At 40.3% G+C, this 24,632-nt stretch overlaps 1 protein-coding gene across 2 annotated transcripts in view; it reads left to right on the top strand.

Annotated features, from left to right (window-relative positions):
- Positions 1-24,632, top strand: part of NMNAT3 (nicotinamide nucleotide adenylyltransferase 3) — a 170,580-nt gene that overhangs the window by 21,237 nt on the left and 124,711 nt on the right. Inside the window, exon 2 of one of the 2 annotated variants that reach the window (XM_033958964.1) lies at positions 220-334. The exons of the other annotated variant lie outside the window; for it this stretch is intronic. The gene's annotated coding sequence lies outside the window, so the exon portion shown is untranslated. The remainder of the gene's footprint in view (positions 1-219; positions 335-24,632) is intronic. 2 annotated transcript variants of the gene reach the window in all.

The raw sequence follows: 24,632 nt of genomic DNA, 5'->3' as shown, positions 1-24,632 counted from the left end.
CAGTGCAGACCCCTGGGGAACCCCTATCTTAACCTCTCTACACCATGATAGATTTCCTCCTACCAGAACTTCTTACTGCCTCCCACTCAGAAAAGAATCAAACCAAGCCAATACTGACCCACATCCCTCCAATCTTGTTAGCAACATCGCATGATTGATGGTATCAAATGCTACTGAGATATCCATAAACACCATCAAATATTTTTTTCCCTCATCTAGACCCACTCTCAGTTCATCAAACATGGACACCAGCAGTGTCTCTGTACTATGGTGTTTATGAACGCATACTGATGGTCATCCAGAATGTGGTGATCCTGCAAATACTGGTCAAATTGTGAGTATACCACTTTTTCCATTTATTTTTGTCACCACAGGTAATGACGCTCCCAGGTGAAAATTACTCATTTCTTGTATACCCAATTTTTTATCCTTCATCAGTGGTTTAATTGTCAATATTTTCAATGAATCTGGAATTTCACCCTCTGCCAGCATTGTATTAGTAACCCTCATGAGTACTGGGACAACCTTACCCGAAAGATTCATTAATACCGCCACTGAGCAAATATCTCCAGTGGATTGTATAGATCTACAGGAACTTAGTGCAACAGCTTCATCTGTTTCCTCCAGCATTCAAAACTCATTCCACTCATCCCACTCATCAGCCACCCCTTCCACCAGTTGTTCCCCTCCAACAATCTGCCGCAGAGTTTTAACAATAAGCACAATTTTCGTTAGAAAGAAGCTGCTAAATTCCACTGCTGAGAAAATACAGGGGGGGGGGTTCTCATTCTTTCCTTTGCCACTTAAATTCCTTACCACCTGAAATAGCTCATGCAGCCTATTCAAAGCCCCCTCCACCCTCTGTTTATAGTACTGCTTCTTTGCTAACTTTACTAGAGCATCGAACTCACGAGCCAATGCTTAGTACTGGGCTTCCACCTCATCTGTTTTCTTTTTCCGCCACTTATGCTTCCACTTCTGTACTTCTCTACGCCGCATTCTTATATCAGCTGTCAACCATTTCTGTTTCTCCCCCCCCCTCCCTTCCTTGACCAGTTTACTTTGTACTGGAGCCACCACATCTAAGGCATTCAACAAAGTGGATTGCCAACTCCTCAGTGCCTCATCCGCACTGTCAAACTTTAATGTTTATAATCGTGGTTCCCATTCATTCCACATTGTTTGCTAAACATTTTAGAGGGGGATATATGAGAATGGCCTAATAAGTCAAATGCAGCATTTTGTGTTTCCACTTAGTGGGTTGCCTCCTCTTATTCCTTTTTTGAACAATAGGGGGCTCATAATAATAATTTTTAAAAAAAGTTTAAAAAGTGGCCTAAGTCGGTACTTGGATGATCAAAAAGACAGATCGTCCAAGTGCCGATAATCAAGCTGGTTTTAGACATATCTAAAACCAGTATAGGCCTTTACCCTTCCTCTGTACGCCTAGAGCAAAAAGGGGTGTTTTTGGAGGAGTGGATAGGGTGGGAGTTGGGCCGACCTAGACTTAGTCGTCTAGCAGCCACTACTAACCTTAAAAGATGGCCAGCTGGCCAGGTCCTTCCCTCCGTCCGGCTGGCCCGCCTTCCTCCGAATGGCGGGCCTGCCCCTTTCCAGTGCATTGTGGGATGCACCGGAGCAGGGCCTAGGGCCTGATTGGCCCAAGTGCCTAAGGCCCCACCCATAGGTACTGCTGGGGGGGGAGGGGGCGGGGGCTGAGGAGGAGGCAGCAATCCAGCGTCCACCACAAATTAAAGGTACCGCCAGGGGGGAGGAGTTGAATTTAAAGGTGCCTTGGGGGTATGTAAAAATGATGATTGATAGAGCTTATCATTGAGTTTTTCACTTTCATTCTTCTGATATGATTTCCTTTGGTATGAGAACTAGAAGTTAAAAATTTAAAGAGAATTTGTATTTAAAGTCTTTGTTGAAACTCCTGGGAACTACACCTTAGAGAAACTGAAAGTGTTTACCATAATTTCATTATAAAATAGACCTCAGTAGCCTTTGTAAAGTCCAACATCATGTGTATTTTAAATAGATTTTAGTTAGCAAAATGATGTAGAGGGGAGAGGGGACAGGGTGCAGAGCCTGGCAAGGAGTGTGAGGTTAGGTGCAGAGCCTGGCAGGGAGTGAGGGGAGCTGGGTACAAAGCCTGGTATATATTAGTATACAATTTAGTTCAGAATGTGTTTTTTTTCTTGTTTTTCTTCTCTAAATTTGGGAGCGTCTTATAGTGCGAAAAATATGGTAAATCATAAGGGCATTGGAGTCAGGATAAAAGTTCTCATTCTGCAGCTTTTTAGAAAAATAACCACACATATTATAAAGAAGAGATGAACAATTGTTCTTAAGCATTAGAAATCATAAAGTATTCCCACCACCCCTCCCCACCAAAATGATTGTATCTTACACTTATTGGAAGTTTTAAAATGAATAAAGATAAAATAGATAAAGAAAATAAAGAAGAGATGAAAAATGAAGAAAAAAGAATTACTTCACCCTCAGCTTACAGATGCCATTAACAGACCAAAATAAATAAATAAATCTCTTATACTCCATATTAGCTGAATTCACTTCCTTCCTAAGTAAGCCTACAATTTCCTTCATATCTCCCACAGAGGAACTCACAATCTTTTTCATGCAGAAAGTAATAAAATTACAATCAATTCCCTCCCCACCCCCTGCACATTCCCACTCACCCTTTTGGTCTTGATTCTACTGCTTCAGACCACCTGTGTTGAGCTGTTTAGATTCCTGAAGAGCTTCCTCACCTTGTTCCTGTATCAGTCTCATCAAACTCTTTGGTGCTAAGATGGTCCTCATTCAATCTACTGATCCTAACAAGCTTAACAAAGCTAATTTCCAATGCTAGGTTTACCAGGTATACAGTGGACCAGTTTTTTCATCCTGGTTTAACCTCCCACTGCATGCCCTGGTCCCGCTATCCCTGTCACTTATCAACAATAGTCTAAATACCAGTGAAGTTCACACAGCGTGAAAATATGCAGCTGTTAGACCAGTTTGAGAACAGACTAAAATAGATCCCTCAATAGTATCCAGCTTCCATCCCGTTTTATCTGTTTTCTGTGCAAATTGTCAAAAGCCTAATCTTTCAGCAGCTTCTCTAGCACATAGTCTCTTAATATCTTGCATCCCAGACAAATTGGCTTCTGACCCCCATTATAGCATGGAAACTTGCCACCTTAATAAGCAGTGCACATTTTGCCTTTGAGCAAGATAACAGCATATCCTTTGTTCATTCATCTTACTGGATCTCTCAGTGGCATTTGATCTAGTTGATCATTCTGTTCTGACCAGGTAATGATGTATTGGTATCAGTGGGACAGTGGTTAGCTGGTTTTCCTCTTTCTTGTCTGGTAGAACTTTCTTTATCTATTTCCCATATTTGATTTCGGCTCAACATTTTCTCTCCTGTGGTGTGCCCCAGGAGTTGATTTTGCTCTTCTCTTATTCAATATTTTCCTAATGGTACTTGTACAGTTCTGCTATTAATGCCTTCTACTATGCAAATGATGGTATTCTTTTGCACCTTTTCTGTGTATCATACTGGCCATTTCTAGTTTGTTTGGTACAGGCTTGCTGTGCAGCATTTGCAATTCATATTATTGTAGCACCTTCTATCAGTCAGCACTATTGTGAAGTAAATTTTGCAGAGCCAGATTACTGGGAACTGATAATGTTTTACAAACCATTATTATAATTTGAAAGTGGTAGGTATCTCAAACAGTAACTGCAAAGTATCAAAGCCTTTGAAATGCTAAAATGCCTTTTATTTGATGCTATTGTTCCTCTTTTAGTCTAATTTCTAGGCTTCCCCTTTTCAGTCCTGGAATATTTTATTTATAAACTCTAGTATTGTTTTGAATTAAAGATGTACATCTTCTATGGCCACACTTATGTTTCAGAAAATCTTTCTATTTTTGCTGTAGTTATTCCTTACATGTGTCAGTGTGATACTTATTGGAGACACAGTACTTGGATCTATAACATTAGAAACAATTCAGTCTGAGCAGCTTTCAAAAATACGTTTTTATTTTTAAAAATTTATTTATTTATTTGAAAAAATTATATTCTGCTCTATCAACATTTCTAGGCAGATTCCAACAAACGCACAATTTATAACAAAGAAACACATTAAAATATCAATTAATAAACTTCAACTTAATAAATATATTTATAGGAAATCAACATTGATACACCTCCCTAAACAAAAAATGTTTTCAATGGAATCTTGAAACAGTCACCATCACCCAGCCCTCACAGTTGCTCAGGTAATTGGTTCCATAACTGACCCACATACATGGAATATAGATTTCCTATATTCCTCGTGGTGAATTACATGAACAGATGATACCACCAGATCATTACTGTTCAATGAATGTAAGTTTCATGTTGGTTGATAAATACAAAAGGAATCTAACTTGTTAAACTGGAGATTTCCTGTCAATCAATGCTTTAAAAACAAGTAACAACAATTGATAACGAATAAGATACTCAATTGGCAACCAGTGCAATTCTTTAAGAACAGGAGTGATATGTTCAAATCTGAAAGTTCCAGTAATTATCCTTGCCACAGAGTTTTGAGCTACTTGTAAAGATCTCAAATATTTCTTAGGAACACCCATTAGCAAGGAATTACAATAGTCAAAATGTGGAAAAATCAGACTTTGAATAACCAATCAAAAATTAGAACTGGATAACACTGACTTCAAAGGATGCAAAAGCTTCAGCTTAAAGATTTTTTTTAACAATATAAGAAACATTCTCTTTCATCTTCAAAGAAGTATCCAAATATTGTCCTAAAGTTTTAAGTGTTTTTACAAATGAAATTGTCACTTCCTTAAATGTAATCAGTGTTGGAAAATCATGGATAGCATGACTTGAAAGCAAAATGATTCACTTTGAGATGATTATCATACAGCCAGTTACTAATCTTATCTAAAGAGAAATTCAAGAAATCTAATGTTTCAGCATGACTTGGCAAAATCTTAAATACAAACTGAATATCATCAACATATAGACGATATTCAACTCCCAGAGATTTCAACACTGCAAAGTGACATAAGAAAAATATTAAATAACTAGTCTTTAAGCCCGTTACATTAACGGGTGCTAGAATAGATGTGTGTGTCTGTCTGTCTTTCTTTCTTTCTCTCTCTCCCCTTGGCCGCTGTCTGTCTGTCTATGTTTATTTGTTTTTCTCTCCTTGGACACTGGCTGTCTCTCCTGAATGTCTTCCTTTCTGTCTGTCTCACTGGCCCTCTGTGTGTCATTCTTTGTGTCTGTGTCCTTGTGTCATTCCCCCGCCCCCCCCCCCCCCAGAGCAAAGCTGTCTGCCCCCAGCATACCCCTTTCCCTCTCCCTGACCCCCTTGTGTCTTCCCCCCCCCCCCCCCCCCGAGCAAAGCTGTCTACCCCCCAGCACACCTCTGCAACAAAAGCATCCCCCTGTACCTGCAGCACTGGTATGACACCCTTCAGCCAATCGTGAGTGCTCAGAGCGCGACAGGGAGCGGGGCCTGCAGCTTCTTCGGCGTCGGTGAGGAAGGAGAGGTTGGCCCAACTCTCTGCAGGGGCTTTGGGGACAGTCTTGTGCGGCTCGAAGCCCTCCTCCCAGCAGCACTCCATACTGCCTTCCTCCCGCCGCCCAGAATAGATGTCTGTATGTCTGGGTTTTTTTTATTTGTCTCTCTCTCCTTGGACGCTGTCTGTCTGTCATTCTTTGTGTCTGTGTCTCTCCCTGGTCCCCTGTCTGTCCGTCTTTCTTTCTGTCTGTCTCCCTGGCCCCCCTGCTTGCCAAAGCAGCCCCCTTTCCCTCTCCCCCTGTTCTGCAATGCCTACCTGCTCCGTGGCCCCCTTCTGTTCCTCCCCCACCTGATTGCTGTCTGCCCCCAGCACACCCCTCCCCCCCAAAGCAGCCTCCTTTCCCTCTCCCCCTGTTCTGCAATGCCTACCTGCTCCATGGCCCCTTTCTGTCCCCCCCCCCATGATTGCTATCTGCACTCAGCACAACCCTCCCACCAAAACAGCCCTCTTTCTTGCCTGCTCCATGGCCCTTCTTTTTCCTCTTCCTCTCCCTCCAGTCACTGCTGCCATTCCTATTTAAAACTGCCTGCTGAGGTTCGCGGCCGGCTGTAGCGAACCTCGCAGGCTGCTGTTCACCTCAGTAGCATGTTCCCTCTGATGCGATCGCGTCAGAGGGAACGTGCTACCATGTGGAGAGCGGCCTGCAAGGTTCGCTACAGCCGGCCGCGAGCCTCAGCAGGCCGTTTTAAATAGGAATGGCAGCGGTGACTAGAGGGAGGGGAAGAACAGGAGCGGTAGCGGTTGTTGCGGGAGGGGGGAGTCGGCGACGTGCAGGCCGCTGTAAACAGGAGCGGCAGCGGCGGCAGGACCATGAGCCCTCCTCCCGCCATCCGCTGCCAGAGCCGCTCCTGTCGCCCGATGCAGCTAACTGGCGCATATGTCTCAAGCCGTGGTCAAGGCTGGGGACTCGCGCATGCGCACTCCGGCAGCCACAGACCTACAACGCACGGAACACGCAACTAGGACTGCACATGCGCGGCTAGCTCTTTATTATATTAGATGTTGCAGAAAGAGATGAATCCTGAGGAACACCAGATTTCATTAATATTCCCATTCGCCACACAAAAATAACGACTGTACAAAAAAGATTGAAACCAATTGAACACTGTACTAGTAATCCCAATTTTGCTCAGTCTGTTTAATAAAATATCATGATTAACTGTATCAAATGCAAATAAGTCTAAAGACACTAAAACAAAACTGTCACCAGTGCGAACAGTATCTGACAGACAAGTAATGATTCTGTGTCATGATCGTCCCTGAAGCCAAATTGGAACTTATCCAGAATCTGATTTTCAGTCAGAAATTCAGTTAATTGAAGAAGCACACTTCTTAACAATCTTAGCCAAAAAAGATAGATTGGAGATGGGACGGTAATTATTCTCATTTGACATATCCAGAGTTGGACTCTTTAATAAGCAAGTAACTACTGCTTTTGTTAATGCTTGTGGCATATGTCCCTTTTCAAAAATCCTTATTCACAATCTCACAGACCACATTCAAAGTGACATCCTTTAAACTCTTTATCAGTGAAGGATGACACACATCAAGTGAACAATATGACTTTCTCACACTTTTAAATAAAACACTTGTTCATAGTTCAAAACACTAAACTCGGACCAAGTATTAGACATGTTGGGTACCAAGTGTGTATCAGAGAAAATACCCCATCAAAATGAGATGCCATTTTCTCAACTTTCTGTCATACACAGCCAACAAGCTCTCATCACTCTTAAGATATCCTGAGAAGTTAATTTGGCCACAGTCTTAAACAGCTTCTTCATTTGAGAAGGAGATTCTTCAATTCTCTTATTATAAAACTCTTTTTTTTGTCTGTAAAACAATACGATTACTGATACTCTTTATAAGCATCGAAATTCGGTTGATAGAGCATTCTTTGCCACTCTTTCTGCCTTCCTGACTCTCCATTACTCATTCTCAAATCATCACTATACCAAGGTGCAAAATTATATCTAAATATGAGTCACAAATTTCTTTGGAGCTATACTGTCTAAAGAAGTTGCCAAGGCCTCATTCCAAATTTCAATTGCTTCATCAGAGGTTTTACCAGAAAACTCAAGATTCTTATCTCTACGGATTGTTTCCAAAGCCCCTATCTCAAATTGGGGATGTCTTTCCATCACCAGCACTCCTTTTTATTTTTTTCTTTTACTGAGCTCAATAGAACAACTCCAACTGAAAAATATCAAAAAATGATCTGTCCAGGGTAAAGTATCTATCTATCTATCAACAGAAAATAAGTCATTTCTATCGGCTGCATCCAAAAAATTAGAGCCAAAGTTCTACGTAACACATACGTGGGCTGATTCACAATCTGACTCCAATCCAACATTAGTAAAACATTTTTAAAAAATCCATCACATGGGCATCATCCCTATCCACATGCAGATTAAAATCACCCAGAATGGCTAATTTACTTGGGGAAAGCTTAGAGTTCAAAATTACATGAATTAAAGAAGAAAAATCCTTAGATAATAATTCTTGAGCACAATAATATAGAATTAAATTTTGATATTTAGAAGTCAAAGAAAGACACTCTATGCCTTGCATAGTTTCAGCCTCAGTCTTCACAAACCTACTGTATATGTCTGCTTACACACAACCATAATCCCACCCCCTCTTAAGAACATAAAAGTTGCCGCTGCTGGGTCAGACCAGTGGTCCATCGTGCCCAGCACTCCCCTCACGCGGTGGCCCTTTGGTCAAAGACCAGTGCTCTAAATGAGTCCAGCCTCACCTGCATACATTCCGGTTTAGCAGGAACTTATCCAACTTAGTCTTGAATCCATAGAGAGTGTTTTCCCCTATAACAGACTCCGGAGAAGCGTTCCAGTTTTCTGTCACTCTCTTGGTGAAGAAGAACTTCCTTATGTTTGTATGGAATCTATCCCCTTTTAACTTTAGAGAGTGCCCTCTCATTCTCCCTACCTTGGAGAGGATGAACAACCTGTCCTTATCTACTAAGTCTATTCCCTTAAGTATTTTGAATGTTTCGATCATGTCCCCTCTCAGTCTCCTCTTTTCAAGGGAGAAGAGGCCCAGTTTCTCCAATCTCTTACTGTACGGCAACTCTTCTAGCCCCTTAACCATTTTAGTCGCTCTTTACTTGACCCTTTTGAGTAGTACCATGTCCTTCTTCATGTATGGCGACCAGTGCTGGACACAGTACTCCAGGTGATGGCGCACCATGGCCCAGTACAGCGGCATGATAACCTTCTCTGATCTGTTCGTGATCCCCTTCTTAATCATTCCTAGCATTCGCCCTTTTTGCTGCTTCCACACATTGCGCAGATGGCTTCATCGACTTGTCGATCAGAACTCCCAAGTCTCTTTCCTGCGAGGTCTCTCCAAGTACCGCCCCAGACATCCTGTATTCGTGTATAAGATTTTTGTTACCGACATGCATCACTTTACAATTATCCATGTTGAACCTCATTTGCCATGTCGCTGCCCATTTCTCGAGCTTGATTATGTCACGTTGCAGACCTTTACAATCCCCCTGTGTCTTCACTACTCTGAATAACTTCGTATCGTCCGCAAATTCACCTCACTCATCGTACCAATGTCCAGATTGTTTAAAAAGATGTTGAAGAGCATGGGTCCAAGCACCGAGCCCTGCGACACCTCACTGGTGACGCTCTTCCAGTCCGAGTATTGTCCATTTACCCCCACTCTATATTTCCTATCCTCCAGTCAGTTTTTAATCCACGTGAGTATTTCACCCTCGATTCCATGGCTAGCAATTTTTTTAAGTAGTCGTTCATACGGAACTTTGTTGAACTCCTTCTGAAAATCCAGATATACAATGTTGACCGGGTCACCCTTGTCTATCTGCCTTTTTACTCCCTCAAAGAAGTGCAGCAAGTTCGTCAAACAGGATCTGCCTTTGCTGAAGCCGTGCTGGCTGGTCCTCATCAGATCGTGTCCGTCAAGGTGATCAATGATGCGGTCCTTTATCAGCGCTACTACCATCTTTCCTGGTACCGAGGTCAGACTCACCGGTCTGTAGTTTCCCGGGACCTCCCTCGAACCTTTTTTGAAGATCGGCGTAACATTCGCCACCTTCCAGTCCTCCGGAATCTTTCCCGATACGATCAACAGATTGGGAATTAGTTGAAGTCCCTTTAGTTCCTTGATGACCTTCGGATGGATGCCATCTGGTCCCAACCAGGTGGGTACAAACTGTTAACCAAGTTTCTGTAATACATAAAATATCTAAAGCAAAATCGATAATTAAATCAAAAACATCTGAATTTTAGATCTAGAGAGTGAAATGAAGATCAGGATAAAAAAGGAGGTGCATTTGTTTTTTTGTAAACTGGCTACTTAATTACCCCGAAACACGGTTTGCTTCATTGTACTCAGATTTTTAAACAAATGTACTAGTATTCTGATGTGTTTTTATATAAATCAAAAATGCAAGTTGAAAAAAGGCACATATGGATGATCACCTATGTATGAAGGCCAAGTAGGCAGTAATTTCTAGTTTGTCTATATGTCTTTATAAAGTATTGGGCCAAATAGGCAGAAATCACACTAACAGTGAAGCTGAAGACATTTTACATCTGCTCTGCAGCATAAGTAAATGTTTGTGAATAAAATATTCATGTTAATTGCAACTCCACCCAAATCTTACCCTGGGACATGCCTACATCCAGATCAACTGAAAGTGCATGTCACCTTGTCACTGTTCGTGCTTCTATGTTTATAACCCCTGAGATAATTTATAAAGTCTTTTTGTATTAATAAAAATGCCTTTATATGCAATTAATCTTTTTATAAAAAGCCTTTATAAAGCTGTGCATATAGATATATGGAGAGATAGACAGACCCTCCTGAATACCTAAAAAGAACATTGCAGTTTAAACTTTGACAAAATAAATAATATACACCACAACCCTCCAATCCATTATTGGATGATGGAAAACTACTTTTTTCTTTTGTGATAGGAAATAAAAAGAAGGGGAGTGTGAAATTATTTTCCTTTTGCTTTTAGTATTTTATCTTTCTGATAAATCTCTTGCTCATTCCAGCAAAAAAGATTTGTGATTTTTATTTGTGCTTTTAAGCTTTTTTTTTTCTTCTTCACTCTTTTCAGCTTTCAGATAAAGCTTTGTATTTTGTGCAGATCTTTCTTTGCTCATTCATCTTTACTCATGACAGAAGCGTAACTTGCTTTTGATTCTTCCAGTACAGTGTTAAAACCTTGCAATTCTTCCACCAGTAACCTTTAGTAATAGCAAAGTGCTTTTTGGAGTTTTATGTCACTTCATCAAATGGTACTCAAGGTGGCTTACAAGAGTGTTTCTCAACTTTTTCAAGCCAAGTACCCTCTAAGTCTAACAAATATCAACCTAGTACCCCTGACCATTAATTGCCCAAGCTCCTCTCCAGACCCTGCCCCTATTACGAATTATAATGCAATTTCTTCCATTCATTTTTCATATACAGTACACAGCAGATATAAATTCTCAAAACTGGCACATTTGACTCACTAAATTGAAAATAAAATCATTTCTCCTACCTTTGTTGTCTGGTGACTTTACTTCTGAGTCTCTGGTTGCACTTCCTTCTGTCTGTGCTCTTAACTGTGTTTCCAGGGCCTTCTTATCCATTGACTGTTCTTCTCTCCTTCACTTTCTGCCCTGTATCCATCTTTCAAAATAGAACAAAACACAAAAGACCCCCCCCCCTCATAAATACTGGGCAAGTTTCTCAAATAATATCATCATATAACATTTAAAGGCTTTTAGATATTTAAATGTGCTCATAAGCTCTTCAGCAAGGCACCACAGCAGCTTTAGATATTTTATGTATTACACCATCTCTCCATCCTCTCCACCCCTTGTCCATTTCTCTCTCTCACCACTCTCATCCTTCCTGCAACAATTTTCCTTCCTTCCCTCCTACCCAGTCGCACTCACAATTAACATGCTTTCTCCCCATGCACCATTTCTCCATCCCTTTCACTCCACTCCATGTCCATTTCTCCTTCTTCATCACTCATCCTTCCTGTAACAATTTTCTTTCTTTCCTTCCCCCACAACTCCACTCACAACTAATATGGTGTCTCCCCATGCATCATCTCATCCTCTCTGCCAGTGTGCAGCACCTCTCCCATCCCTCCCCTTCAAGTCCAGCAGCACCTTTCCCTTCCCTTTCTCTTTTGCCAGGTCCAGCAGCATCTCTTCTCCTTTCCCTCCTTCCCTACCCAGCAGCACCTCACCCTCTCCAGGGGGTGGGGGCTGGGGAGAGAAGATAAGGAAGGAGGGAAATATGTGACAGCAAAATGGGGTTGCGAGATATACAACACTGGTGCTGCATACCTGCTGATAATGGTTCACGTATCACATTTTGAGAATCTCGAGCTTACAACATGTAGTAAGTTTTTGCCCGAAAGGGCTTACCATCTAAGGGGGAAATTCTATAAATCACGCTCAAAGATGGGTGCCAGAAAAGATAAGTGATTAACTGTGATCCTATAAAGAGTACATGCTCTTTATAGAATCTTACTTCACACTGATTCCCATGCCAAAACTTTGGACACCAGACTTACTCCTGCTGAAACCTGATATAAATGCTAATGATTAAGTTGAGCACCCTGATCGCATATTCTATAAGTATACATGCCACTTTTTGGAACACCCTGATATACCATGCCCCATTTTCAGAAACGTGCTATAGGAGCTGGGCTTTACAGAATAGTGCAACCAGATGTGAACGCAAATTCTAATTCCAATTATCCTCAGTAATTTGTTGTTAGCCTGTGTTGCTGGATGGGGACATTCATAATTAAGATTTTAATTTGATCAGCCTAAAGTTTGTATGTTTGGAATATTCTGCTATCCGTCTGTGCCACTAATGTGTAGTCAAAGCAGTTTTTGATGGGGGAGAAAGATTTATAAAAGATTAAATTGAAAATGTAAGAGGAAAAAAGTAATAATTATTAAAAAATAAGATTGTATCTCATCTCTGATGACTGAATTTGCACTAAAATGAGTTAGATGGGGAAATAATTTAATGTTATGAAAGGAGGTAGTAAGGAAGGCATTTGGTTTTCTTCATAATATTTAAATAGTTTAGGATTAAAATTAATTCAAGCGCTTGATTTACATATTTATGGAATGTAAAGAACTGGGATTTAATATAATTCTTATTGATGTTAGCTTAATTCAATAGTATAAAAGGCCAAATATAGGTCTACATTTAATAATTTTAACATAGTTTCTGGTAAAAGGATATGCAAGAGAATGGAGTGGAATGTAGTTCTAGTTAATGGTATTGAGTTTATTTAGGAACCTTATGAGCTTTTATGAATATTTAGAGAACTCTAGGTTCAGTTCATGAGCAATGGTAGGTTGATTTTATATATTTGATTAATTAATATACGAAGATTTGATATATGTATATTTATATTCATTATTCATTCAAAAGATATATAAATACATGAATAAAGTGGGGGTTGGGAATTCTTTATTCTTAAAGTAAGGTTATTAAGGGAAGGGAATAGGAAGATGACTTCATTAATATTTTTATGTTTTGAATGGGTTTACTTTAAGTTAATATAGTATAGTATTCTGTTCTTTATATTGGATAGAGTCAGTGCAGGGGTGGGGGGATTATGAGTCTGACTATAGGCATTCAAGCTGACCATGAGTTTACCTCTTGGGGGGAGAGGGGAGGGAGATGGGAGGATGGGGGTTTAGAAGGATTTGGGATGTTCGTGAACAGTATAATTTTAAATTTCATTATAAGGAAATTAATGGCTTATTTTTTAACATTTTGAAATAACAATAATGGGTTTAAAATTTTATTCATTAAACGTCAATCATCCTGAAAAGAGGAAAAAGGTCCTTAATTTTTTGAAAAATATATTTCATACAGGAGACCTATCTGTCCGTAATTTAATCCGCTAAGTTAGAAGGGGGATGGATAAAGCATGTTTCTTTGCTCCTGCAATGGGAGAAAGGCAGGAGTAACAATCTTAATCAATAAGAAGTTCTCTGCCACATTTGATAATATTCAGGCTGATTCTATGGGTAAATGGCTTCACGTTAATATGACCTCATGAATAGATACCTTGATGCTTTTTAATAGTTATGCACTTAATTCAAATCAGGCTGAATTATTTAAAAAACTCCAACAAATAATTATGTCACTGGCTGCGACTAATTTAGTTATAGCCGGAGACTTCAATGCTGTCATGGATCCATTAATTGACAAACAGCCCAGTAAACAATTTAAATCATTAGGTCTAGATAACTTTAGAGTCATGTGGATTGAAGGACATATGGCAGCTTTTCCATTTTAATGTTCGCAAATTATCGTTTTATTCTCCAGTTCATAAATCATTTTCAAGAATTGATTATTTTTTTGTTTCGGATCATTTAATCCAACAGGTGACAAAGGCTAGCATTGACCCAATTCTTTTAGTCGGATCATGCTGGAATTTGGATTGAATATCAGTTTACTGAAGAAAATTTGAATAGACCTGTGTGAAGATTTAATAATACATTGTTTGCAGATTCAATATTTCTAGAGGAAATTCATTTAAAAATTAATGAGTATTTCCAACTCAATACCTCAGATGAAATCTCTTTGGAAACTATTTGGGATGCTTTCAAAGCTACAATGAGAAACTAGGAACATCCTTCCCCTTTAGAACCACAGAACTCTGGAACAACCTCACATCCCCGCTAAGAATTTCAAGCTCCCTCCAATCCTTCCGCAAACACCTGAAAACTTGGCTCTTTTCAAAAATCTAACACCTCCCGCTCTTTGGTACCCTATCCCTCTTCATCTTTCCTATAACCCTTCATTGTAGCTCCTTTTCAACCTAACCCTTTGAACCGTGCCGAGCTCTATGCTTGTGGAGATGGCGCGGTATACAAACCTAAGGTTTAGTTTAATTTAGTTTAGAAAGCAAATGATTTCGTATTTGGCACATATTAAAAAATTACTTAAATTAGAATTTTCCAATTTGGAACAAACTATTTTTACTTTAGAGTCACAATTGGCCTTGAAATGGGAACAAAATACTTTGCAAGCCCTGTTGAAAGCTAAATATAAATATAATGAGATTTCCTCACAATTGGCTAGGAAAGAGTTGTTCTCTCAGCAGGCTCTGTATTATGGAAACTCGAATAAAGCAGGAAGATTATTGGCTAATTACCTTAAAGCAAAAAAAGAGAAAAGTTAAAATTGTGGCCATTAAAGATGAAAAAGGTAAAATTCATAATTCTATTAGAGATGTTTTAAAGACAATTTTTTGATTATTATAAAGCTTTATATTCTTCTGAGCTCTATTCAAATAAAGAAATTGAAGGAAGATAATTTTTAAATTTAATTAATGGGCCCAAAATTCCAGAACATATAAAAAGAAATCTTGAAACGCCTATATCATTTAGGGAGCTCCATGCAGCATTGAAGTCTCTCAGAGTTGGATCCGCTCCGGGTAGTGATGGATTTACAGTGGAGTTTTTCAAATCTTTTCAAAATTTACTAATACCTCATCTTTTAAATTTATATCAGTCACAGCTGACTAAGGGTTGTATATCAGATACTATGACAGAATCGTTAACCATTGTTTTGCCAAAGATCCCATGTTGGTTTCATACTACAAGCATATTTCTTTAATTAATGTGGATGGGAAAATCCTGGCTAAATTATTGGCTTTAAGATTAGCCAAAGCTCTCCCTTATATGATTGGTATACACCAAATGGGTTTCGTTGCTCAAAGACATTCTTCAAATAATACCAGATTGGCATTTCATATGCTAAATTTAGCAAAATCAATGGATGATCCAGCCTTCTCTGTTTCTTTGGATGCAGAGAAGGCCTTTGATCGTGTTGAATGGACTTTCATATATCAAGCAATGGATTGGTTTGGTATAGGATCCGGATTTATTCAAATGATTCAAACTTTGTATAGTTCCCCTTCTGCCAGATTATATATTAATAATACATTCTCAGAATGTTTTGTCTGCAGAGAGGAGTTAGACAAGGATGCCACTTATCTCCTTTGCTTTTTGATATTGTTTTGGAACCCTTATTGTTGGCCATTCATCAAGCAAATGAGATACAGGGTATTCCATATGCAGGTCGAGATTATAAGGTATCGGCATATGCAGATGATATTTTGCTTCATTTGAAGAATCCTGAATCTACCATCTCGCATTTACTGGAATTGATTGATTGATTTGGAAAATTTTCAGGTTACAAAATAAATTGGAGCAAATCAGAGATTCTTCTGGTAAATGTGCATTGTGTAAAAGGCTTATTTGATCCATTACCATTCCTTTGGAAGGAAGAGAGCATAAAATATTTGGGTATTATGATTCAAAGAACTTTGGAAGACACAATGACAAGTCTTTATTGCTGAAGGTCAAAGAAATGTATGAGCATTGGAACCCCTATATCTTTCTTGGTGGGGGAGAGTCTAAACCATCAAAATGATGATTTTGCCTGTGGTTTGTTATCAAATGAGTATATTACCGGTTTATTTTCAAAGTTCATTTTATAAGAAACTAAGGGTTCCTTTTATTAAGATGTGCTAGCATTTTTAGCACACGCACAAAATTACCGCACGGTACGCTTCTAGAATAACACCAGCTCAATGCTGGTGTTAAGGTCTAGTATGCGCGGCAATTTAGCATGCGCTATTCCGCACGTTAAGGCCCTAACGCACCTTAGTAAAAGGAGCCCTAAATGAGATTCTTACAAAATTTATTTGGCTGGGTAAAACTGCTAGAATAGCCTTAGTATCTTTGTAAAAACCAATTTTGGCAGGTGGGGTAAATGTTCCAAATTTTTATAGGTATCATCAAGCCTTCATTCTGTGTCAGGATATGTATTGGATCCTTCCTGAACTCATGGAGCATCTTCCGGATTGGCTAATATTAGAAATTCAACTCATGTCCCCATTACGATTGCATAGTCAGTGTAGCCAAATAGTTGTGAGAGAGTGTGTCATATGAATATATTACTTCGAGAGTGGTCCAGCTTCGACCACCTCTTAATCCCCTCTCATATGATGTTAATCACCTAGACCCTCAGAAATGCCACCAAGATCCTCAAGTGCATTTCATAGTATCTGGCTTTATGCATTTAATCTTCACCGGGTCTCTTAACAAGAATTTTTATATTTTTAGTGAGATGTAGTTATATCCTTCAAATTCATAAATATTATAAATATTTTAATCAATACTTAACTTAAGTGGTCAGATTCTGAGGGATGCATCTTGATAATAGGAACTCAATGGTCGCTATGCAGGTGATTAGCTTCACAAAGGAATAGAAGCCTTGAAGAAACCCTCTGGGTGAAACATGTCGGCTTATTAATCCCTCAGAATCTGACCACTTAAAAATTCTTGTAAGAGACCCGGTGAAGATTAAATGCATAAAACCAGATACTATGAAATGCACTTGAGTATCTTGGTGGCATTTCTGAGGGTCTAGATCAGGGGTGCCCAAAAGGTCGATCGCGATCGACCGGTAGCTCGTCAAGGCAAAGTGAGTCGATCATCCAGGACTCCCTTTTACCTTGGCGATCTATCGGGCCGATCAATCTTCCTCTCCCCGACGTCAATTCTGCCGTTGGAGAGGAAGTTCGGGCCAGCCAATCGCTGCCTGGCTGGGCGGAACTTCATCTCCGACGGCAGAATTGACGTCGGGGAGAGGAAGATTGATCGGCCCGAAGCAGAGAGAGTATGGGGCGGGGGCGGCGTCAGCTTTGAGGCCTGTTATCCGTTGGTGGCGTTTGGGTCCTGTTCCCCGATGGCAGTGGCAGTGGCAGTGGCTTGGGGAAGGGCAGAGAAAGAAAGAAAGGGGGCAGGCAGGGAGACAGAAGGAAAGAAGAGAAACAGGAAATAAAGAAAGGGGGCATGAAGAGAGAAAGAAAGAAAGGGCAGGGAGAGAGGAAGGAAAAGTTGGGGGAGGGAATGAGGTTTGGAGGAGAGGAAGCATACAGGCTGAAAGAAAGATTGGATGCACAGTCAGAAGAAGAACGTGCAACCAGAGACTCATGAAATCACCAGACAAGGTAGGAAAAATGATTTTATTTTAAATTTAGTGATCAAAATGTATCTGAATTTATATCTGCTGTCTATATTTTACAATATGATCCCCTTTTACTAAACCACAATAGTGGTTTTTAGCACAGGGAGCCTATGAGCGTCCAGAGCAGCGCTGGGCATTCAGCGCAGTTCCCTGCGCTAAAAACTGCTATTGTGGTTTAGTAAAAAGGGAGGGGGTGGGTATTTGTCTATTTTTGTATGGTTGTTATTGAGGTGACAGTGCATAGAGTCATCTGCTTTGACCTCTTTGAAAAACCCCGGAATAGGAATGATAATTAACAATTCTATGCGTACAGTGTGCGTTGTGTTTTTAAAAAATTTTATTGTTGGTAGATCATTTTGACTTGGTCATTTTAAAAGTAGCTCGCGAGTCAAAAAAGTGTGGGCACCCCTGGTCTAGATGATTAACATCATATGAGAGGGGGTTGAAGCTGGACCGCTCTAGAAGTAATATATTCCCATTACGATTGTGCCATACTTTGAGTATCAAGTTGCCTAGGATCTAGAAAGACAATATAATTTTATTTTCTACATGGAATACATTAAAATATATTAATAATTTAACACCTATTCCGATTCATCAATCCACATGTCAATCTCTATGGGTAAACTCCAGGATTCAAATCGGCGAGTCTAAAATCCTCTGGAAACATTGGCTGCAGGCAGGCATACATACTTTAGATAATGTGATCTCTAATGGGAAAATGCTAAATTTATTACAACCGCAACAATCATTCGGTATTACAAAGTCTCAAGCTTATAAAAGTTTGCGGTTGAAACAGGCCATTCAGAAGGGGTTGCCTGATTGGCGTAACTTAAAAAATCAGTATAGGTTGCTGGGGCTATGTTTCCAGACAGATTTGCAAGGGCTGCCAAGTGGTATAAATTAATATCTGAATATTTGAACAAAATAACAAAAACAAGCTTAAAAGATATTTGGAGCATTGAGACAAAGCAGCAGATTTCTGCTACTCAATGGCCACAGATTTGGACTTGGAGGATGAGATGTAGAGCGTCAGCATCTATGCGACAAATCTGGTTTCTTCTGTTATATCAAATCTTTTGGACACCTGTTCGTTTGCAAAAGTTAGATAGTTCAAAGTCTAATAGATGCTGACACTGTCATCTTGAAGTAGGGACACTGGATCACCTGTTGTTATATTGTCCCTTGCTACTCAACTTCTGGAAGTATATTTGGGGGAAAATTAATAGGATACTGGAAACTTCTATTCCATTGTCATATGACATTGTTTTATTTGAGACTTTGTTACTAACTATGGGCTCCTTTTACTAAGGTTTGCTAGTGTTTTTAGTGCACGCAGGATATTACCACGCGCTACGTGGCTAGAACTAACGCCAACTCAATGCTGGCATTAAGGTTTAGCGTGCACGGCAATTCAGCGTGCGCTATTCCACACGTTAATGCCCTAACGCAGTTTAGTAAAAGAAGCCCTAAGAGTTCAATTAGTGCAAGTCAGAACAGATTAATTCTCATTATGACAGGAATTGTGATACAGTTAATTACAAAAAATTAGAAAAACTGGGATATGCTGAATTTTAACTTCTGGTGGGGAAACCCTGTGCCAATTTTATAGATTTGAGCGAATGAATTTGGAACAGATGGGACATTATAAAAAATTTAATAAGACTTGGGGGCCATTGGCGACATTTGTAAAAAAATGATCACTAGTATAAGACTTTAATTTCTAAAAGGAAGTTCACACACATCCCGGGAAGGGGGGGGGAAATATATTTATATCATTTTTGTGAGATAAAAGTGCTGTTTTATTGTACCATTTGTTTGGATATTCTATTGCACTTTGTATTTATTTCAAAATTAATAAAGAATTACCAAAAAAAAAAATAAAAAATTGTTGTTAGCACCCAGTCATTGATGGGTCAGAGTTCATTATAATAAATTTAATTTGCACATGTATCTTGAGTGGTGAAATTTGGGCACCATAAACAGTAGAGATTCTAGGGGTAAGTGGATATCTGAGGCAACAGAAAACAATGATTTGCCTAAGGTCATAGAAACATAGAAATTGACGGCAGATAAGGGCCACAGCCCATCCAGTCTGCCCACCCTACTGACCCTCCCCTGCCTCTACTTTGCGAATAGATCCCACGTGTCGATCCCATTTGGCCTTAAAATCAGGCACGCTGCTGGCCTCAATCACCTGAAGTGGAAGACTATTCCAGCGATCAACCACCCTTTCAGTGAAAAAGAATTTCCTGGTGTCACCACGCAGTTTCCCGCCTCTGATTTTCCACGGATGTCCTCTTGTTGCCGTGGGACCCTTGAAAAAGAAGATATCCTCCTCTGCATCGATGCGGCCCATGAGATACTTGAACGTCTCGATCATGTCTCCCCTCTCTCTGCGCTCCTCGAGCGAGTATAGCTGTAATTTATCTAACCGTTCTTCGTACGGGAGATCCTTCAGTCCCGAGACCATCCGGGTGGCCATTCTCTGGACCGACTCCAGCCTCAGCACATCCTTACGGTAATGCGGCCTCCAGAATTGTACACAGTATTCCAGGTGGGGTCTCACCATGGATCTATACAGAGGCATAATGACTTCAGGCTTACGGCTGACGAAGCCCATGCGTATGCAACCTATGATTTGTCTTGCCTTGGAAGAAGCTTGCTCCACTTGATTGGCAGCCTTCATGTCCTCACTGATGATCACCCCTAAGTCCCGTTCTGCTACCGTTCTTGTTAGGATCTCGCCATTAAGGGTATAAGTCCTGCATGGATTTTGGGTACCCAGGTGCATAACTTTGCATTTTTTGGCATTGAAGCTGAGCTGCCATGTCTTAGACCAGGTCTCTAGTAAGAGTAGATTGTGCATCATGTTGTCGGGCATTGAATTTTTTCCTATTGTACTTTTGCCTACTACATTGCTTAGTTTGGCATCATCGGCAAATAATGTTATCTTACCTCGGAGCCCTTCTGCCAAGTCCCTTATAAAGATATTGAATAGTATCGGGCCTAAGGTCTGTAAGGAAAGTGGAGTCTGATTGTCAATCTTTTTTTCTAATTACAAAACCACTCCTTTCTGGAAGCTCATTGTAAATAATGCATGAAGGTTTTTTTTCTACATCAGTTCACACTTTTTTTAATGTTTTAATTTATGGCAATTAGGTATACTGTATCTTTTTTTTTAATCTAATTTAATATTTGTCGATTGCTCTTTGCCTATAAAGGTTCAAGGCGATTTACAAAGCTGAGATCCCTATACATACATGGAGAGCTTACAGAGAACAGCCGTTATCTGATGAGAATATAAGAATGCTCATAAAATAAACAGGGGCATTGACAATCTCTGCTGGTGCTAACGATTGCATACTGTATGAGGTAGAACAAGTTATACAAAATAGTCAATTGTACAATTATTATGTAGCCACACCAGACTTGCCTTACATTGTCTGATTCACCTATCTCTAAAACCTTTCTCCAGTATTTCTGTGTGCCTCAAATGCACCACATACATTCTGATCATTGCTCCAGCACAGTCGGTAAGAAATGAGTACTGCACAAACATAAAGTCACTTATCTCAATCGGGGCTCAGTAAAGGTATCAGGGCTCCCAAAGCGTGGAAAGTCAAGAAACGCCCAAAGACAGGCTGCAAATGAAAAAGAAGCTGCTCCAAAATGAAAGGTTCAACTGAGCTTCAGTTTCAGATAAACATCCTTCTTCAGGAACCTTTGAATTTTGTGAAAACAGCAGCAAATACGCAGGGACGAACACTCGGCAGAGGGAGTTGTTGAGGAGGGGGCAGATGATCCTGGTGGCAGAAGGGATCCCTCCTACCGTTCTTCAATGTAAAGGTTCGGGGGGTGGGTGGGAGCGCATTGAATGACCCGGTGGGGGAATCGGTGTAAGGGAAAAATCGGGGGTCTTTATTAATTTATGGGGGTGGGGTTGGAGGGGAGTATTTGAGCTGTCAAGCCTTTCCTGTCAGTGTCTGAGCAAATCAGTACTCAGGCACTAATCGGAAATTAAGGAGGATACGACAGCTCTGACCCTGCCAGAAAATTTTGCACACAAATGTGGCATAATGAGGCTACAGAATCACCCAGTGAAGGCCAGAAAATCACGTGGAGTGCTAGTTTAAATATTAATGAAGCTATTTAATACCATTTTAATATTAATGACCTCGTTGTACTATATTTGCATGGCTTAATCATAGGAAGCTCAGAAAAGACCACAGTGAACCATTCTGATTATCGGCTGGTAAAATACTGGCATGCTAAACTAGCTAAACATAGAAACATAGAATATGACGGCAGAAAAGGGCTGTAGCCCATCAAGTCTAACCACGCTAATGACCCACCCCCAGACTTCACCCGGCTAGAGATCCCACATACATATCCCATTTCTTTTTGAAATCGAGCACGCTGCTGGCGTTAATCACCTACAATGGAAGTTCATTCCAATGATCGACTACCCTTTTGGTGAAGAAATACTTCCTGGTGTCGCCATGAAATTGCCCACCTTTGATTTTCAGCGGATGACCTCTTGTGGTTGAAGGTCCTTTAAGAAAGAAGATATCATCTTCCACCTCGAAGTGGCCCGTGATATATTTAAAAGTCTCAATCATGTCCCCCCTCTCTCTACGTTCCTCGAGCGAGTATAGTTGCAGTTTATTCAGTCTTTCCTCATATGGGAGGTTCTTGAGTCCCGAGACCATCCTGGTGGTAATTCGCTGAACCGACTCGATTCTCTGCACATCTTTTTGATAATGTGGTCTCCAGAATTGAACACAATATTCAAGATGAGGTCTCACCATGGATCTGTACAGGGGCATTATGACTTCGGGCCTCCGGCTGACGAAACCTCTAAGGATGCATCCCACCATTTGTCTAGCCTTGGATGCAGCTTTCTCCACCTGCTTGGTAGTTTTCATGTCTGCACTAATGATTACTCCCAAATCACGTTCTGCCCTAGTCCTAGCTAAGGTCTCACCATTCAGAGTGTAAGTTCTGCATGGGTTTTTGCTGCCAAGGTGCATGACCTTACATTTTTTGGCATTAAAGCCCAGCTGCCAAGTCGAGGACCAATGTTCCAATAAGAGCAGGTCCTGCTCCATACTGTCGGGTAAGGTGCTGTTATCTACTATGTTGCATAGTTTGGCGTCATCGGAGAATAGTGTTATTTTACCTTGAAGCCCTTGAGTCAGGTCTCTTATGTATATTTTGAAAAGGATCGGTCCCAAGACCGATCCCTGTGGCACTCCACTGGTCACCTCCGATGTATTGGAGGGGGTACCGTTAACCACCACCCTCTGGATTCTACCGCTTAACCAGTCATTGACCCATGTCGTCAATATCACTCCCAATCCCATCGAAGTCATCTTGCTCAACAATCAGCGGTCCGGGACGCTATCAAAAGCTTTGCTGAAGTCCAAGTACACGACGTCTAGAGACTTCCCCATATCCAGTTTCCTTGTAACCCAGTCAAAGAAGCTGATCAGATTGGATTGACAGGACCTTCCCTTTGTGAATCCATGCTGCTGGGGATCCTGTAGATTCTCCTCGGTCAGGATCGTATCTAATTCTTGTTTAATAAGCTAGAACCGGTTTAGTGACTATCATTAAGGGCATGGTAAGGTTTGAGAATCTGGCCCAAAGTTAAGCATGGCCCCATCCTGCATAGGTTGTCTTTTAAGTCCAGGCACTTGATACTGACAGTATTTAAGCCAAGCACAGATCTATCAATTATGAGATGAAAGAAATTGATATTAATTTATCTTGCAGAGTCTGCTGAAGGAGTTTTGAGTGTACCCAGGATGGGATCTTTTTTTTAAAAAAAAATAGGTTTTATTGGTAAAGCAGCCAATACAAGATGAATAACAAGGAGCACAATACAAGGAACTCCTACATCAGTACATACAACCCAGGAAGGGAAACAGAAAATGCAACACCGAACAACAAACTGGAAAAGCAGCGTAGATAAGGCTCCCCCAGATTTAAAGAGAGTAAGAGGAGGTGAAACTGCAAATGGGGCCCAGAATAATAAGGAAGAAGACAGGAGTTTATTGAAAGGGATGGCTAGTTACGTCTGAAGATTTTAAACAACTACTCTTTTCTGGACTTTCATTTACTTTTCTTTTTGTTCTGCATAGTTTTTCCTATACAGTAAAACCTTGGATTGCAAGTAACCTGGCTTGCAAATGTTCTGCAAGACAAGCAAAACATTTTATTAAATTTTAACCTTGATATACAAGCAGTGTCTTGCAATATAAGTACATACAGTATACTCACATCACATCATCACAACTGAGCCTATGGCTCTTCTCTTTCTGACGCTGCAAGAGTGTAGTGACTGTTCTAAATGAGCGAGGTCTTGCAATACAAGTATGTATGGTATTTTGTATTAAAGTTTTTGGGTTTTGGAACAAATCGTCTGAGTTTCCATTATTTCTTATGGGGAAATTAACTTTGATATACAAGTGCTTTGGATTACAAGCATGCTTCTGGAATGAATTATGCTCGCAAACCAAGGTTTTACTATATATACTTTATTGTTGGGGATCATGAAATAAAAGTGTTTGTTTAAAGTTACTTTAGTGTCCACTAGTTCTTACGGCTCCTTTTAATAAGGTGCGCTAGCTTTTTAAGCGCATGCTACATTGTCGTGCACGCTAACCATGCGCTACGCGCCAAGAACTAACGCCAGCTCAATGCTGGCGTTAGCCTCTAGCGTGTGCTAAACCCACTAGCGCAGCTTAGTAAAAGGATCCCTTTGTGTTTATGTAATTTATTTCAGTAGTTCCGTGCTATTTAAGCTTTGGGCATTTTGTCTCTTCCAACAAGACCCCTTGTGTTTATCCTCACTCCATTAATCAGAGGTGGGCTACGTATGTTTCTGTCCTTTTAATAAATCCAACCCCTGCAAGTCTTTCCATTTGATGTCTTTCCATT

The sequence above is a fragment of the Geotrypetes seraphini genome, chromosome 9, assembly GCF_902459505.1.
Source record: "Geotrypetes seraphini chromosome 9, aGeoSer1.1, whole genome shotgun sequence".
NCBI lineage: Eukaryota > Metazoa > Chordata > Amphibia > Gymnophiona > Dermophiidae > Geotrypetes > Geotrypetes seraphini.
Note: the sequence above shows the minus strand (reverse complement) of the source record. Positions and strands in the feature narration are given on the sequence as shown.